Raw genomic sequence first — 19,366 nt, 5'->3', positions numbered from 1 at the left:
TTAAAAGGTGAACACTGGCAATGGGAGATTCCTACAGCTTCGGTGACATTTTTGGTTAGTGCGGCACGATATGTCCAATGTGCCCTATTAACCCAAAAAGCAAAACCCAAAGTAAAGTGTTCCAAAGACATGTGCCCGCCAGTCAGTTAGCCCTGCTCACAGCGAAAACTGAGATGTAGCTTGTACAGCACTGATTTATAATTGACGTTGAGAGTAATCCAGTAACAAACCAATGCACATTGTTCACCAAAAATGCTCTTTTCATCAGAAGTGCTCTCTTTTGTTGAGAGTTCAACTTACAGGAGTCAGCTGAGTGTGGCGGAATTGAATAGAATGTTAAGTTTCGAGAAACATGAACTGCGTTCCTCAAATTCGTTAGCCACCTCGGCTGGCAAATCAGGCATTGTCCACTGTTCCACAAGTACTGTTTAAACCCATCCATCTACCCACTTGGTTTAATTTACGTTTATATGCAGAAGTCACATGTCAAGTGCTATTCATGCGGTCACACTGTAAACAAGTCAGACACTTACCTTTGTTTGCTCTACAATCAGCTAAAATAGTGAAATGTATCATCAGTCTGGTGTATACCCAAAGATCTCTCACCATCACGCCACCATTCAATTCTCTTCTGTACCGGTTAAACATTCACCCGCCAGAAATTCATGAACAGGCATGGTTGCGTTGGACGGGATTCAGAAGGCAATAACAACTACAAAACAACAACTTGTGTTTATGTAGCACCCCTCACGCAGGATAGCGTCCCAGAGCGCTTGACAGTGAGCAATAAGAGTGCTCCCAGTGCAACTTTTGCTCAGGAGATCAAGTACATTGAAACTGCAGCCAATACAGAGTGTACTTACATCATCACCAGGGCCATCGGTTTACACACCATCAACCAGGGGGACACAGTGCACTAAACTATGTACTATGGGCAGATATCAAACGCATGCCATGTAGGTTAACTAATGAGAAATTAATTTATATAGAATTGGTTTTCACACAAGAATTGTACTGAGCAATGTCCACCACTCTATTAATAATAATAATCATCCTTGCATTTGATACAGCAGCCTATCACGTCTTCCAGACATCTCAAAGCGCTTCACAGATTATATTGTAAATATATTGAACTGCTATGTACATTTTGTGGGCGAAATTAGGTTCTTGTACTGCAAATCGGACTATTATCTTCCATTTCATGCCGAATCCAATTCTCTTCACCAGTATGAATGTTCAGAATTTTTGTTTTTAAGTCATGAATTTCTAATTTCTCATTTCATTGATGAGAGAGCTGATCGATCTGTAACTGCATTCAATGTTAACAGTCAAGGGTGACCATCATTGGTATCTGTGGAGCAAGAGAAGGAGATTATAATAATAATAATAATCCTTGCATTTGATATAGCGCTTTTCACGTCAGGAGGACGTCCCAAAGCGCTTCACAGAATACACTGTAAAGTGAATTGACTGTATATTTGTGGGCGAACGCGGCAGCCAATTGCGCACAGCAATGTCCCACAAACAGTCGTAGATTGAAAATGCCCAATTTATTATTGTTTTGTTTTTGGAGGGATTATTATTAGGCGTGTGGAGTAAGGAAACTTGCCCAAGGTTTCGCCCTGCCTGGAATTGAACTCAGGTCTCTCGCTTGCAAAGCGAGCGCTCTAACCACTGAGCTACAGGACTCCACCTGTTCATAACAGCTACATCTGAGGAGCACTGCATGTCAGATCCAGAGGGGAAGAGAATTTTGAGATTAAAAAAATTCCCAAAGGCCATCTCTGAAAAAGGTGCATGAGGTGAAAGAAAGTACAAGACAGGAAGATAATCTCAACTACAGTAGCTAAGGAATATAACCACCTGTCCACGGTTTGGAAAAAGACACGTACTTTCAGTTATGTGGATGTTACTGTTTGCACTTCTGCACTGTGACATTATCAGTTTACAATCCAATAAAACTAGGCTGTTAGCTGAGCAGGTTGGCTCAGCTGTCAGTTTACACTGCTGTAAACCAGCCACCCTTCCTCCAGACATTTCAGTTGCAGTTTTCTACCTGTAAATATTGGAGACATTTTACTTATCTGGGGTTCACTAAGTGGGAAACTGATCTAGTAGTTGCTTGTTTTGATTGGAAAAATATATATTTTTAAAAAAACTCTGAAAACAGACGCCACTTTCCGAATGTTCAAGATCCTCGTCCTCACCTTTAAAGCTCTCCACGGTCTTGCTCCTCCCGACCTCTGCGACCTACTAAACCTTTACCGACCTGTCCAAGTCCACCATTGGCGGTCGGGCCTTCAGCCTTTCTGGCTCCACCCTCTGAAACTCCATCCCGGAATCTCTCTGCCTCTCCCCACTAATCAATGTATGTGTATTTATACAGTAAGAGTACACTGAATTTTCATGGTGACCTGATCTGAATGTACACTTGGTACGTTCTCCTTTGGCTGTTAAATTCAGGTCATGTAGCAAATCAACTATTTGGGGGGGGGTGTGGTTGGGGGGTCACACTAAGCCTGGTAACAAGCTCCCTATTCACATTACCGTTCAAATATAGCAGTCAAAAATTAAACAACCAACAGTTATTTCACTTTTGACAAGCAAACAACAACAACTTGCATTTATATATACATGCCGGGTAATGTCTAGGAATGCTTATTCCCACTGAATTCCTAATAACACTCTGTCTCATCTATTAGCCCTTTTACTGAGTTTGAAAATTTTAATAGGCCGTGGCCACTGATCAGGAGGACTACCACTACTGTGCCAACTGAGATCAACAAACTGTACACCTTGCTCCTCTTTAATCCTTCTCAAGGCCAAGCAAGTAAAATAAAATAAAATTGTTCATTCACTTTACGGCTATTTGTTGGACATATTTGTGCACAAATTGGCTACCGCATTTACTTAGATGTCACAGTCACTACACTTCACGGTAAAATCCCATCACATGCTTTGAGACATCTCAATAATGTGATAAAACATCAAATTCAAGGAATATTATCATTATAAGGAACTCACCAACCTTGTGCCAAAAGGCCAGTGGAACAACTTGATATGGTGTTCTGGGGGATTCATGGCTGTGAAATCATTTTCCCATCAATCAAAAACACAAAGTGCTATGTCAAATGGACACCCGCCATTTCTAAGAGGTTTTCATTTTCATTGTGTGCCTCACAAGCTTTTTGTGTTAACATTTCATTACTAATGCAGTCTCGACCGCTTAATGAAATGTGCCATTCTGTTGTGAGTGACTGGCTATTTAGCTGTTCAGTGGAGTGATGGTTCCTGTGAGTGAGATATAGTAACAGGGATACACCTGTGTGAATTATTAACAATTACAACTAATAGTGAGGCAACCAGTCGTTTCATTGCCAGAGTGGGACACGGAAAGTGCACAATGGCTGATTGCTTTAATCAATTCAAGATTCTCCTTTTCACCATCAAATCTTTTCAAGACAACTTTAGCTATTGGTGGTAAGACAAATGCTGTCTATAGATTATACAAATGCTGTCCTGTTTTAAAACCTCTCTTAGACTTTGTTTCTACTGGCTAGTTAATCAGAATAAATGTTCTGACTTTGTTAAAGGCTGTCTAAGATTCCAAGGATTACTCTCGATGATAAACAAACAGAACACCTCACCTCTGAGAGTGAGTTACCAATATTCTTTCACTCCAGCAAAGAAAGGACACACGGCCACTTATAAATCTAATCACATTGGTGAAAGACATTATAACCCAAAGGATAAAGCTGCTGTATAATTTCAACCAAAATACGACGACGACAAAAATCTGCTTTTAAAGATTGGCTTGAGACAAAGTTAAAAACCACAGAGGTAGATGCAGTCTTTTAGTTTGTCTAGCCTCCTGATTGCCATAGTAACTGCTCTTTCAAAGATTGTCTTCCGAAAAAGCCTGGTTACTGTTTAACATCCCCACCCACATTAGTCCTGATTAGAAGAATCAATATGATAACATAATGCACGGCGATCTCTCGGAACTATTCGGATCCAGCACCAAAAACCCAGAGAAAAATGCCCTGGGTTAACTTTCATCTCACACCAGCAAATTTCTTTTAGGCCAGAGTTTTGACACTTAATACTGGGAAGAAAGGAATGGTCAACATCAGCACACAGCTGAGTCCAAACATGGAGATTCCATATGGTAAGTTTAACTTTACCTTTATATTACTAACTAGCTATGAACAAAGGCCATATGTAAAAATAGTCAGCTAGACCCTTTAATTCTTTGGGTTGAAAATGCGTGTGTTTTGTTGTTCTTAAGCCTGGGCTGTCTTTAGCTGTCTATCTATCAGCTGTTGAGTTCTGTATTTGAAGCAACTGCAGAGAAACATATAGTTAAGAGCCATTTGATCAGCTGGTCTTGTTTTAGTCCTGTTGTAAATTTAATGTGGCAAAACCTTCCATGGCAACAGGTACCTTAGTGTTCATTTCAGTTACAGTTTATTGTACGAACATTACTGTGACTTTGCAAAGTAAAGCATACCTTCTCCAGGCTACTTTTGTCAGGTAAGATTATCATATATATGCTATTATTTTTAAGGGATAAGTCATCATTTGGGCATAATTTCTAGATTTGTACTTGAGTTCTGATGAGCAACTGATCTAAAGCTTCTGTCAGAACACTGCAGAAATAGATCTGATATTTCAGAAGAAGAATAAGTGAATTTATTTAGGAAATAAGTTTCCTTTCCTAAACTAAACCTTTAGAAACAACGTGTTGGAAATATTTTTACCCAGCATAAAAATATAGCGTTTACAAAAAAAAAGTATTGTAAGAATGTTGCGTGAACAGAAGTACTAAGATTTACACATGTCTGCTTTTGTTCAACACAAACACAGTTCTTGAGGACTAGAGATTACAATACAAACATTGTATGATGGTGAACATTAGGTACAGAACAATAGCATTTGTAAAATGTTGTGAACTGCAACAGGATCTGTTATTAAACAGAAAATCATAGAGGGTCGAGTGTGTTTACAAGAAAGTACTGAAAGAATCAAATGACATTATAAGCACGTATTTTGAGTGTGACTGACATGTGCAATGCTCAATAGTCTCCAGTTCTAACCACTGACAACTTGCACATTTGTTTTTGAGGCTTCTGGGGTTGTGTAAATCTTTTCTACAGAGATTGGAGGGGATGAGTAGTGCAGAAGATCCCCAAATTGCCCGTAACTAGAAAACACAACTATTAGCCAAGGAAACAGGCACTACAACATGTGCATTGGGGAATCATTGTATTGAACGAGCTGATTGCAACCGTTGTATCAGCATGAAGCACTGGTGAACTTATCACTGCTTGTCCAGCTAGGAGAACAACAACTTGCATTTATATCGCGCCTTTCACATGGGGTAGCATCCCAGAACGCTCAGGCCAAACCTAAGGGATTGGTTTGGAACGTTATCAGGATCCTAGTGGGAAGAATCCCATTCCCAGTGATCAACTGGCCTGGACTTCCAGTTTCATTGATGAACCAAGCTAACCGATCAATCATCACGCCTGGCTCACAGAAATCACCCGCAGAGCAAAACTACTCATTCTTTGCCAGGAAAGTTACCACAGAGCTAGCTCAACATCTGAGAGACGTGTCCAAACTTACCTCCCCTCAAGCTGCTCAGTAGACGGATGACAAGCACGATTTTGATCTCAATAATAAGCACTTGAAAGGCTATCTGCCCAGCGCTGAATTCCTCCCCATATCTGTCATTCTTTGTTTATTGAACTCTAACTTAATTGGGGGGGGGAGGGAAACCTGATATGTTTCATCAAAGATCCACAATAAAGAAAAATATCTCCAAACATAAGTTGCATAATTTGATAACAAAAGCCCCCCATCCCTTTGTGGTGCTTTTGTTTTTAACTTCGTGGTTTGTGGCTGTATTTCTTTTCAAGGGGATATTTTGCGACATTGCGTTTCTGCTTTTGAAAACTCATTGTTCCAAATATACCAGTTTTGAGATCTGTAAGAAACTGCTTCAACAACAACAACTAATTACACTTGCAACACACTTGATGCATACACTCCTTCTTGTCACATCCTTGTGATGGTTTCAGAACCTGTTGAATTCGGATGCTGCATCACACTGGAGTGCACTCTGCAAAAGAAAGAGCATTAAGAGTTAGTCAAAGAGTGACTGAAAAATGTCAGCTCTTCCACAGCTGAGCTCTGTTTACCCTGCAAAGGTCAAGCTGGAGTGAATCTGGTATGGACTTCAATTCAGGAATTAATGTAGTGTGAACCCCTCATGCTCAATTTTCCACATCACTGTTTCTTGACCTATATTGAATGGTGAGCAGATGCAGAATAAGAACGAGATCAAGATTGGCAGCTATTCCCAACAGTTCAATGCAACATAAATAGACACATTATTGATAATAAAAAAAATCTATCAAAAATAGAATAATACAATACAAAATGACATTTGTATAGCGCCGTTCACGTCGGGAGGACGCTAATAAACTAATTAATAAAATTGTAATAGGCTATATCAGTTCTACGCTTCTAAGGGGCTTCTGAAAATCATTATAGTAAAAAGTAATGTCTGTGGAACGCAATGTTATTTCAGGAACTTTTCAAAAAGGTATTCATTCAAATGTTATAAAGTTATTTGAAAAGTGCAAAACGTAAGAATCTAATGAAATATGGTGCTTTCGTATGATGATGTAAATGAAAATGTGAAGGTTCTACGCTTCTAACACAAGCCTAGGTTACAGTAGATATAGGTACATCATCAATTGTGGATTAATTGCGTGCCATTAATATTGCAGCTGCAGGAATTTTATCAGCGGCAGTGTATGAAGAAACCAGAAGATAGATAGAATACTTCTGTATGAACTGTCTTATGATATACATTTTGATTCTTAATTAGTAGCAATCTACTCTGTAATACTCTTCTCGGTATACTAATTAACAAACAGATGAATGAACCCCAAGTATTGTACTACAGCGACTAGTTATTTGATATTCACTTTGCTAAGGATGCAACAACAGAAACTCGAGTAACATCGTTTACTGCAATTACCCATTGGGCCGGTGGCTTTAATACACACAAAAGGCAAATAAAACCATATGGTATCATTTTTTTTTCGAACATATTTATAAAAGTGCACTGGTAAAAAAACAGGGCAAGTTCGATGGCCATACAGAGCAGTATGGGAAATACGAGATTGAGTTATTTTTGTAGTCGGCAAAGGATGGTGGGTGTCACAAGGCTTTTTATTTTCTTTCACGAAGCAGATCTGTGAGCTGATCCACAATGGGCTCTGCGGTGATATCCTAGGAAGGCGAAGTTGAGGTCAGGTTCTAACTATTCTATACATGCCATATGCACTTAATAGTAGCCTAATGTCAACAGGAGTGTGGCACAATAAACAAACACAAGCACATCAAGAAGGCTTAACACAGGGCCATAAACATACATGTGTCGTCAAAATGGTAGCATTGCTTTATTGCAACACGTAACCCCCTTCTGAAAGCCAAGGGAAAAGTGAGAAGTAAAAAAGTGGATGAGATTTTATTCCAGGACCCAAATATGTGTGGATGGGCATCTCCAGTCTTGACAAATGGTGCATTATTTATAAAGTTTGCAGCCTTTAAAGATTCTTTTTTTTAGATTATTTCATTCAAAGGACTTAATTGATGTGTAGGTGGGTTGCGTGGAAATCTCATCGTGGTTTGGATACTCTTAAGCACGGTGATGGGTTTTTGCATGTGTCAGATACTTGGCTGACCTCTCCGCACCCCACCACCTAAAAAAAAAGTACTTATACCTCCTTCTGCATTGTTCATGCAAGGGATACAATCTCTCACATGATTAGTAAAGATATAGATTAGTCATGATCTAATTAAATGGCGGAACAGGTTTGACGGGCTGAATGGCCTACTCCTGTTCCTATGTTCCCATGACTGACAGCTCTGTTTCCAACACAGTCAGCATTTTTATGTACTACAACAACAACAACCACTTGCATTTATCTAACGCCCTTCACAGGGGGTAGCATACCAAAGTGCTTCAGCATCTCTTTATACTGTAAAGTGTAGTGACTCTATTTGTAGGCAGATGGAGCAGCCCATTTGTGCACAGTTGCATATTGAATGAAATGTACCTAGTTGGGAGGTGGACATGGGCAAAACTAGAAAACAACAATAGTTCAGTGTGGAACTGACCCACTGAAAACATCCTGTGGAGCTGGGGATAATCCACTAATCCACCCTCAGCAACTCCATATCCTGAGCTCAGATTATTGGCACCAGGTCTCGGGATAACTGAAACATTAGACAGGATAAGATTCCTGGACCAACACAGCCAGGAATGATAAACACCAACAGTAGCTAATTAGCAACTTGCAGTAATTATCTTTAGAGCAGTTAAAAGGTCATAGTGCCAATTACCATTCTAAATTTGAACAAATAGCCAATATAAGCCACTTTAGATGGGTGAATAATTCTAATATTTAAAGGAACACTCTTACATTAAAAGGAATAATGAGTAATATTATCAAGATCTCTCCCTAAGTATCTACCATAATGAAATTTAAACTGTTAAATGCGTGCGCTGCAACATTGGAAATTTACACACCTGTAAGTTGACAGAGCTGATCACTGGTCAGTGCTGAGTGAACTTGGAATAACCTGAGGACTCAAAAGATCTGCTGGAGTTTGGGATTTCTATGCTATTGACCTTTTCTAGAAAGTTCACCAAATGGGATACAAAGCAGTTCTTCCTGCTGAAGCCTGGAACTCAACAACCCATGTCCCAAGGCTAACTCTCTGACCACAGAGAGTAATCTAATCTAGGTTAAAAAATACTCCAATATCTAATATAAATTACAATTTACATTAGTCAGACCTGACAGGCCGCACTCCATATATGGTAAAGTGTGGACTGAAAACATGTCACCGTCTAGATCTACATTCTTCATTCCTATTCCTAACAAGATGTTCAGCTGATTCCTTTAGAAGGCAGTTGACTACTTTTGACGTGCCATCGTATTATTGCGTAGGGAAAGAAAGCGAATCCAGTATTATGTGAAAAATACATTGGCTGCAATAAGCCTATAGACTTTCTATTTCATTGCTTTGGTCATGTTATAACATTTAATAATATTCTAATTGTCGTGAAGAAGGAAACTTTAATGCAACTGGGTAGTGTAATGTTTTAGGAACTGTCCTGTTATTTCTGGTGAGTATATATATTTGAATATAGCACAGAGTGAGGAGATGAATGCCATTTCCCACTGCCAGTTTTAGAGACACCGAGTGAAATAAGTTTGTACACACTATATCTCGTTCACAGTATGCCCCAGTGAATGCAATTCATAGTAAAAAAACTACCCACAAATTATCAGTTTCACTCAGGAATCTTACAAGGATGGGTTGAGCAGAAAATGGACGATTCAGGGTGCCCTGCTAAGGATGGAGTTAAGGCAATTGTTAGATGAATAAGAGGGAGGTTTGCCCAAATATTTAACACAACTGTTCTTTAACTGGGATTACTAGATATAGGCAGTAGGTGCCAAAATCAGACAAATATTGTCTTCCCCAGCACTTTCCATTGGTTTCATTGGCCAGTTTGTTAGGTTAGATGGTTTAGTAGTAGTAACGCATGATTGAATTTATGATGATTAAAACAAAAATAGATAATGGGCTGCCCACAACATGCATGTTTATTTAAAGGTAAGCAAGATTCATATCTACTTCTTGATCTGCGTTGGTTAACTGTGAGTATCTGTTAATTTCTGACAGTCATAATGAGACTGCAGAAGCACCGAAGAGGAATATGTTATTATGTGTTATTTTGTGCAAGTGCAAGCAGCCAAAAGCAGTAGTATCCAAGTATTAAAATTACTGGAGGAAACATCAGGTTTGGTCCAAGGATGGGATTTAAAGGTTGAGTCTCCCTCTGTAAGACAGACAGTATCCTTCGATTCATAATGTTGGGCACAAAAATTCCAAACTTTAAATCTACTTTTCGTTTATTTCCTGCGAGTGTGTGGTGAGCACCTCCATTTGTACATTCAATTCTGTTTGTGAGTGAGGTACTGTTAACACTTTAACTTGTTAGGCATTAAGTGTAAGTATTAAGCAAGTAATGGAATGTCAGCCTCAGCACTTTGAAAAGGATGAGGTGGCAAATTATAAACTCGGAGAGAAATTACCAAACCTCTTCAAAATGCTTCAAGCAGAACAGAACCTTGGAATGTTTTGGTAAAATCCAATAGGTTCAGTTTCAAGATATCTTGAGAGGCAAACTTGGTTTGAAAGAAATGCTTAACACTTTGAATATTCGAATCCTGCATTGAGGACATGAAGCAAAATAACAAATTACACTTGTACAGCACCTTTCACGTCAGAAAGATGTCCCAGGGCGCTGAAACTTTTGGAAATGAAATGTATTGTAATCAAATCAATTCATTCCACACACCGTGGTCATATCATTATATAAATCAAACTGATCTATCCTTGGNAAAAAATACTCAGATTTTCAAGTTATGTTTTCTTTGGAAAAGTATTTTCACTCTTATGATCCTCACTAATGAAATGTTTCCCTTTAAAACAAATCCCTCATTGACCATTTTGCCTATGTGCCTTTCATCAGGTTGGTATTAACCAGATCCTTGCCGAAATCATCAAGTTTGTTTGGTCTGTCCCTTCCTTTCTTAACTTTGGTCCATTTGTATGTTCTTCAATTATTTTAAACCACGTACAATAAGAAAGAGTGGAAAACGTTTGTCATCGTGATTTACAGAGAGGAAGAATTGTCCCAATGAGCCGATATTTTAGAAGGCTCAAAATGAGGAAAGTCTGTGTGATTTCTGCCCTGAAAAAAACATCTTTCCTAAACAAGTGTGTACTACACAGCTAAATATCAGTTGAGGATGAATCGCTTACAATATATTCGAAACCTTATCGTTGATACTTTCAATTAATAGCAATTGCCTTAAAATACTAAGCATCAACCTAGATTACTAGATGTTGCCACTTGCAACTAACATTGTTATTTGGGGAGTTTGAGAAATGGTTTATCCAATTCCGGGAGATCCAGTTTTTGTAGCTGGAATTCATCAGAACGTTTAGCCTTTATTTTATCCCCTCGTTAAATCTGGGCTTAGAAATGGACGTGTCCTGCAGCCAAGAACTGGGATCTTGGTCAGTCGGGTTTAGTTTTCAATTGGAGCAAGCTTAAGAGTTGCTCCAGCAACAACATGAATGGGTAGTAGGCAAAATTGGTCATGGAGGCTGTTGAATATATTATTGCCAATGTATATAACCAGAGTTGTCTTTGCTAATGTTACTCAGGGATTGTGCACAATGATCTGATCTCAGCCAATTCTGATCCACAGTTTTGAAATATGAAAGACAAGGGGGGAAAAAGGAAGCCTGGGAGACATCGTCGTATACATAGACATGTTTTCTTTATATTATTGACAATTATGCAGGAGTCCTGATGAATACACTTCCTTTTTGAGATGGAACGAGGGCCAAAGAGAGTGTGTTCTCAATGAAAAGGAAAATACTTATTTCAGAGAGAACAGCGATGCATCCAAGATCTAGAATTCTAGGTGGATGATAATATTTGGGAAGGAGGAGATTGGTCTTTGCCTCTTCCACTGCCCTCGATTACATTCGATGGTGGTGTCCATAATCTACTCTACAAGTGGTTTAAAGTAGGCAAGTAATTTATTTTCCTGAGATATTCATCTGTTGGCTTATTCATTGCTTTACACCACACTACAACATTCAAAGAATCTCTGTGCCAAAAGGGTTAATCTGTGGAGAACACTCTAAGAAGGTGCTATTGAAAAGATACAATAAAAATAAAGCAAGCTCTGCACTATGGCCCATTAGACTATTTACTCTGTCCCCAATCAAATCTCAGTGTGACAGGAATTAAAGGATTATCCTCATACGCCACACGCTTGGGATCTTTCACTCGCCCTGAAACAGTTTGTTAACGGAGAGCCCCAGAGGGTTGTTGGGCATTATTGCATTCATGCCAACTGGACAATCTCTCCAGTCAGTTACAAGCAGAGTTGTGGACAACATGAACGGAGGTAATGGTGTTTTGCTCCACGGCACACTGGGTATCGAGGCCTCTGTCATTAGCACAGACTGAATAAACCGCTATGAATGTAAGAATTTACTACAGCGCAAGCAGAGGAATTAGACTGTAAGTGTGTAACTTGATCACTTAATCAAAAGAACTCTTACGGATTCAGTAATAAACAATAAAGGCAGTCACGAAGGCCTGTCCACCCAATATACCTACCGTTTAATTAATCCTGCTAACATTACAAATTATCCCCCACAAACTTAACCTTTAACGTTATTTTGTTATTAATTGTTATTAAAGTCATCAGAATGTGTGTGTGACAATTGCAATCAGGATTGCTTCATTTTTTTTCCCACAGTGTGTAAGATGGCAGTGATGGTGATATTTAAATAGTGATGTTTTCACCCACATATATATACAATCAATTCACTTTACAGTATCATCTGTGAAGCACTGCAAGATATCTAGAAAATGTGATAATGTGATATATCAAATGCAAGAATTATTATTTATTATTATAATTATTATAACCATAAATAAACCCTATCATCACCTGCGAAAAATTGTAACCACTCAGCTATATCTGCCAGACATGTATATCGACGAGTCATAACCATTTGGTGTCAAATCAGATAACTTCAGGCCATTATGTTGGGGTTGGTAGTATTTAACAGCCTGGCTCAAGGCATTTTAAAAGATACAATCTGACCGAAGCAATGTTTTGGACTCATTGAAACCTCTTCGCCTCACGATTAATAACAGATAAAGTGAATTGTGCAAATTCAATTATGCAGACAATGTTGATAGATTCAGACTTGGCAGAACTGCAATCACTCATGTTTTTTGTGAATGTTAATGCGCAGCTAAGAGGATTTTGTGGAGTCCTGTAGCTCAGTGGTTAGAACACTCGCCTGGCAAGCGAGAGGACCTGGGTTTGTTAGTCAATTGGCAAGGGGGGGTAATAATCCTTAAAAAAAAATGCGGTCACTCAATCCACTACTGCTTGTAGGACACTGCTGGGCGCAACTGCCTGCTGCTTTTCACCATAAAAATATAGTCAATTCAATTTACAGTATACTCCGTGAAGCGCTTTGAGATGCCTCAAAGATGTGATAAGACGCTGTATCGAATACAAGGATTATTATTATTAATATGTTAATTCACGGCTGCTGCCATAGTGGGATGCTTCGTATTGTTCGTGTGAAATCTCCACCTTGCGAAATCATTCAAAAATGCATTTGTTGTGATCACTGTGATGGAGTCTGAGGATGGAGTCAGCATAGTGATGAAAAGACAGGGAGCACCACCTGCTGGGTAGTACAGTGTCTGCTTAGCTCTGGGGTATGGAGTTTCAGGGAATACCATGGACATCGCAGTCCAGAACCCTGAGGGATGGGGTGGGTGGGGGGGTAGAGAGTGAGGCTCAAGCTTCGAAATCTGAAAGGTTAGACGAGTAAAATAAAGTTACAAAACAGTTCGTGATGTAATAAAAATTGACAAACCATTCTAGTTTACGTGCAACTCAAATCATCACAGACCTTAGTGTCATCGACCTAGTACATTATAAATGACATCCCTTATGTGTGTTTATGATGGGTGAAATAAAATGTGTCATTGCTGAACCAACACCAAAACTGGATTCGATAACACAAGGTGTTCTGGAAGGGGAACAAATATTTTTTAAAGTTAATAACAATCCTTGCATTTTATTTAGCGCTTTTCACGTCTTTGAGACGTCTCAAAGCGCTTCACAGAATATACCGTAAAGTGAATTGACTGTATACTTGTGGGCGAAATATGGCAGCCAATTGCGCACAGCAGTGTTCCACAAACAGTCGTGGATTGAATGACCAAATTATTTTTTTTTAAGGATTATTATCCCCGGAAAAGCGATCCACCAATCAACTAACAACCGGGCTCCTACTTACTGCTAGGTAAACAGAGGTGTGTGGAGTAAGGAAACTTGCCCAACATTTCGCAAGGCTGGGGATTGAACCCAGGTCTCTCGCTTGCGAGGCGAGGGCTCTAACTGAGCTGCAGGACTCCACGAGTATAGAAATATTGAGACTAACCAAAAATCCTTCTTTCCTATCTGTATTCACTCATCAGGCAGAGGAACGGGCTGACTATCAGCCGCAGTCCTGTTAATAATTGATCCATTTTATCGAAATCTGTGATTGATTTGCAAAATGGTTTTGTTTAAACATTTAACAGTACGTTTTAACTTACCGTGCGCCGAAAAACTACAGCTTTTATTGGTTTTGTATTCGAATTGTTTTATGGCAGAGTGTAGAATTGCTGTAGAAATTCTGTTCAAAACAGCTGTATGTGAAATCCTAGTGCTTATCATCTGGTATATATTTTTAGGTGCTTCTGCTACTTCTGCTTCTGCTACTTTTGATGGCATTACTGGAAAGGGTTGTTATTCAAACAGTTGGTGAACTGTACTGGCTCAGAAGACGCCATCATTGTTTAATCATTTAACTCTTTCAAGAGCATCAGGGTTTTACGCAAATTCAGTTCATGATAAGAGTCTAGGCGTAACCTCTTGGAAATAGTCACCCCACTGAAATTTTTATAAGAGAGAATCTGTAATGTTTTAGTGGGAAAACCCTGGAACCACCATGGATCTTGGGGATGTAATCAAAACACGAATGACATCTTAATCAAATACATTTAGAGGATAAAATTGCAGGAGCGATGATGTACGCTCCTTTAAGAATAAGCCGAAATGACATTGTTGGTGGTGTCAAGGAACATTGTTGTGTTGGGACCAATATGGATAAGTAACACTTTGAAAAATAACAGGTGCAGTTTTCCCAGAAATAGTATTACTATCATAAAAGTTAATTTTTCACCGAGCTATACTGGGAAGAATTGGTAAATGCCTTTACACTGTAACCTGGTAGTGAATTGCCACCAAACATGCCGTGTAAAAGATGTTGCAAATTGTAGTGTATTCTTGTTCCTGGAGAAGTTGACTTCAGGAGCTGTATGTTTGACATCTTTGCACTGTAAAGGCAGCAGCTAGAAAGCACCCTCTGAACTTCCATGCTCTGTCACTACACGGCTCACGAACTTTGAACGGACTGCTTCAGAACGTTATTTTAGGGCCCCTTAAGTGGCTGTTTAATAAAATTACAAAACAAACATTCAATGCAGTGTCTGGGATTTTTCAACAACAATGCAGAGCAGAACAGAAATTGTAGTTTAGGCTTCGTGCTTACTCACTGGAATTCACCCTAGCTATTCTTGACTTGTAGCTGGAATTTGCTTTTATATTGATGAACAGAAGTAAATACACTTAGAAGCATGCAAAGAATTAAATAAAAGAGAAGCTGATACACTGAGAGGATTGCAGAGCATGAAGTGCCATCAAAACAGCCCTTCAAGCATCTTAAGAATCTCTGGTCTTGTAGTTGTTCTGTTGTTAGAAATGCAATGTGACTTCTGTTAAGGAAATATTTGCTTGGAGTGTGATTTTCTGCAATGTATGGATGGATGAAACAGATTTTGTAACACTGTGTTGTTATATCTTACGTAAGGAATGGAAACAGTTCCATAAAAGGCATCCATGAAAGGTAAGCGGTCTGGGACACTACTCTGCGTGAGGGGCACTATATAAATGAAAGTTGTTGTTGTATTCTGTTATAGGTACAATTGCCGGGTGTGGTGTAAAATATTGAGAGACATCGCCTTTGGCAGGGTGGGGTGGGGTGTTTTTTCTTAGATAGTCTATTTCAGACAAGAGAATGCTCACTGCTTCCACAGGTGAAGGAGAGTACTCCCTAGTTTGGCTGGATTGTAACATTTGCTGTTTGTGGGTAGGTCAATATGAGTTAAATCAGTTGGGATTAGATTTAAATGATACATTTATAATAACAAGTGACATTTTGTCGAAGTGTATATTTTGCACACAATGCACACTTACCCAGCAGATTAGTTGTCCCAATTTGTATCTTTAGAAATGCTAATCTACTATTTGTTCGTGTAACTCTCTTTCTTTACCAACTCCAAGAGTCGGGCTAATCTAAATAAGTAGAGATAAACTGCAAATGTTGGAAATCTGAAATAAAACCAGAATGTTTTGCAAACCCACACCAGGTTAGGTCAACATCTCCAAAAAGATAGGTTACTTTCAGGGATGATGCTTCTCCAGAACTGATTTCCTATTATATTTGGTGGACATTTGGGTGAGAATTGGTTTTCACTAAGGTTTGCATTGAGCATCTTTTAAAATGACCTCAATGCGATTCTCATGCAAGTTCTGACTAAATAAATAGGCTTCTGATGCCTTATGTTGCGTGGATTTCGGTGGATTTCAGTGTTCCCTATTGTAGTATCTCGGTTGAAGTACATCACTGCACAATCTCGCACTGCAACTTCGTTGTGTTATAGTTATAGTAATGCGATCCATCAGTCTCTGATCAGTGATCCTTTCCTGTTTAAGAAAAGCAATACAGTATTACTATAAATAGAACCAAAATCAAAATCCCTGTCACTGTTCAGTTTCCTTCAAAAAGATTGGACCATTTGAAGAAACTATACGGCCACTGCTCAGGGCACAATGTCCAATTGTATTCAGGGCATTAGAACTTTTAAGGAGCGTTGATCAAATGTCATTCATTTCTCTCCGCAAAGAAAGATCCTAAAGTCACCCCTCATACCTTCATAACATTGCAGGATTCCAAACATTCAGGGTTCCTGCTCATTAAGATAGAGAACCCTCTGAAAGTTCTCCAGCCCACATTTACCACAAGGATGTCAAGCACCTAAACATACAGGTTATCTTTAATGGACAGAGTACCATTACCATTTTTTTAAAAAAAACTATATGAACCACCAAGAAATTTATTTATTTTGCACGTGCAACCAGTATTATTTGAGGATAATAAAAACATACAACCATGGTTTGCTTGGCTGATGAAGGGTACGGTTTGAAACCTTAGTTGACGTCACCAGTATAATCCAAAGATTGTAGTGAAACAAAACTAGTAAAGCACATTAGGCCACGGGATCAGATGTAGAACATGCCTTTGGAACTCTGAAGTGCAGAAACACTGATAAGAATTGTCTGGATAGATCCACTCACACCGTATTATGTAAATCAGCCAAGTTATGCAAACGAATGGCTCATCTATCTATCTCTTGTGGCAATAAGGGGGTGGAATACCTTGGAGAAACTTGAAACAGTAGCAAAACCTTAGGATTCAGATACTCTATAAATGATTTGATCTTCGCTTCCTATGATGCCACCTGAGTCTGTATATTGTGCTATGGACTTAGAACTCTCTATTGTCAATTATTCTCGAAACTATACCAAACTATAGCCATCAGTGCGGCGCAAAAAGGTTGACAAAACTGAAACTGTGGCAATGTTGGAAATGAGGCTTACTATACAGCGACGGTATAGCGACTTAAGCCTTCTGAGACGCTATATAACTGCAAGTTGTTTTTGTTGTTATCGTTGTTGTACGCGTCCCACAGCACAAAATGGAAAACAGAAAAAGGTTGGGTGCAAGTTTTCTAACAAGGATAACAAAACCTCTTTCAGGTTGTGATGTACTATACAGGTTTCATTTGATACAAAATGCAGAAGAGATTTGCAGTATATTTGGATCATTGCGCAAAAGAAGAGACTATTATATGGCTGTGATCTAAAAAAAAACATGCATTGGGCAATAACGAATCAATCTTATTTTGGAAATGTATTGTGAAATAGTTGAACCACATCAAGTGGTTTATAATTACCTAGTTCTTCATTAAAATCCTGGATTTATCAACACAACACAAACTGGAATGAACTAGAGGATAAAGATTTATTCTTTGCAAAGTAGACCCTGAAATATTATTTCTGTCCTTTCACAATCAGAAAATAATGAACGTTCCTAAATTAGATAACCTCTGAAGATTCAACAGACGGCTTAAATTTCAGATGCTGATGGTGGAACTGGCAATGTTATGATTACATAAATAATAGACTGCGAGCTGAGAAACAGTCGAGCATAAAAAATGTTTAAAAAATTGAATTAGAAGCAGAGGATTATTTATGTCTTTCATTTTGAATACTGGGATTTTCTCTTGACCTTCGTGGAGTACAAACACTCGCCTCAAGGTATTGAGTTTACCTCAGCTGCCCATCTCTGCCCTCGCATGAGCACCTCTCGGAGGATGTTACACTAGATATTAGTCAGGAACAGGAATCGTGACTGTTTATGCCCGCCCTAAGTTGGCACCCTGGAGCCAATTTTAGCACCACGTCTGAGATCAGCTAAATCAGCAAAGAATACCGAACCTTGAACCACCCGTAGCTGAGCCAATGGAGAATCCTAATTATCAGTTAACCAGGTGACATGCTGCTCCCACAAAAACAGCCTCATATCACAAGTGATATACAGGAGGCTTGTACTTCCTAAATGTAACTGCTTTCAGAACTGCTCATGTAAGCGTTAAAGTAAAAAGCAACCAAACGAAAATAGCCAACGACAGATTCAGAAACGCCACATGCATCGATTCAGAAGCAGCCTCTAGTGGCAAGTTTCAAAGGGCCATTAGATATATATACACAATACAGTACATTAGTTTCCAGATTTTGCAAGACTAATTAAAATTATTACAAAGTCGTTTGAGGACATCTCCATGAAACTATCACTTTGACTCCCTGGCATTCAAAATGCTAGAAGGTAATATAATAATTCCCGTATCACTACCTTGAAACATACCTTAAGAATTGCGATCAGTTTCTCAGAAGCTGCAATCTTTTTTTTCTCTCTCCCCGTAACATTGTTCAGTAAGTGCTGCAATCCGGCCATGCGTTCTAGATCCCAAGGAAGCAGCTAACTTCACAGCATTTCTCTTTAGCTCCCCCAGGTCACCAGGACTATCAGACTGGGAGTACTAGCAGCAGCGAGTCCGAGAAAGTTTAAATAGGCAGTTGTTTCACCTGGAGTTTGGTCAATGGTCGGAGATCCATACTCTAAAGCAGACAGGACTTTGTCCATAAAGTGGAGTTTGTAATTTCAAAGAAAAAAAAAACAACCACATCAGTCAGTGACCTTAATCCTTCTCTAAAATTCTTCCTCTTGCAACTAGAGCAAGGAATTTTGCAAGAATCTCACGGGAAAGACAAACAGTCAAAAGAGATGCACTTTGGAAAATTAAAAGGACAGAATCCTATTCTCCTGGACCTTACAACTATTTCACAATATTTTCCCCCAGGCCAATAAATCTTTTATATACAACCATATACAGGTTTTGCTGTCATAGAATGTCACAAGTCTTCGT

General features: G+C 39.0%; 1 long non-coding RNA gene across 3 annotated transcripts; it reads right to left on the bottom strand.

Annotated features, from left to right (window-relative positions):
• Nucleotides 1–1,116: 1,116 nt before the first annotated feature.
• LOC103190650 lies at nucleotides 1,117–19,063 on the bottom strand. 3 transcript variants are annotated; one of them, XR_489178.2, is made up of 4 exons: nucleotides 18,805–19,026; nucleotides 16,014–16,523; nucleotides 6,039–6,124; nucleotides 1,117–1,351 (listed from the first exon to the last, which is right to left on the bottom strand). It is a non-coding gene; the product is annotated as an uncharacterized LOC103190650 (long non-coding RNA). The 3 variants fall into 3 exon arrangements; XR_489179.2 differs by having other exon boundaries at nucleotides 6,050–6,124; nucleotides 18,805–19,025; XR_489176.2 differs by lacking the exons at nucleotides 1,117–1,351; nucleotides 6,039–6,124 and having other exon boundaries at nucleotides 15,185–16,523; nucleotides 18,805–19,063.
• Nucleotides 19,064–19,366: the final 303 nt, after the last annotated feature.

This window comes from Callorhinchus milii, unplaced genomic scaffold (genome assembly GCF_018977255.1).
Source record: "Callorhinchus milii isolate IMCB2004 unplaced genomic scaffold, IMCB_Cmil_1.0 Scaffold18, whole genome shotgun sequence".
Taxonomy (NCBI): Eukaryota; Metazoa; Chordata; class Chondrichthyes; order Chimaeriformes; family Callorhinchidae; genus Callorhinchus; species Callorhinchus milii.
The sequence above is the reverse complement of the archived record's forward strand: the minus strand, read 5'-3'. Positions and strand labels throughout refer to the sequence as shown.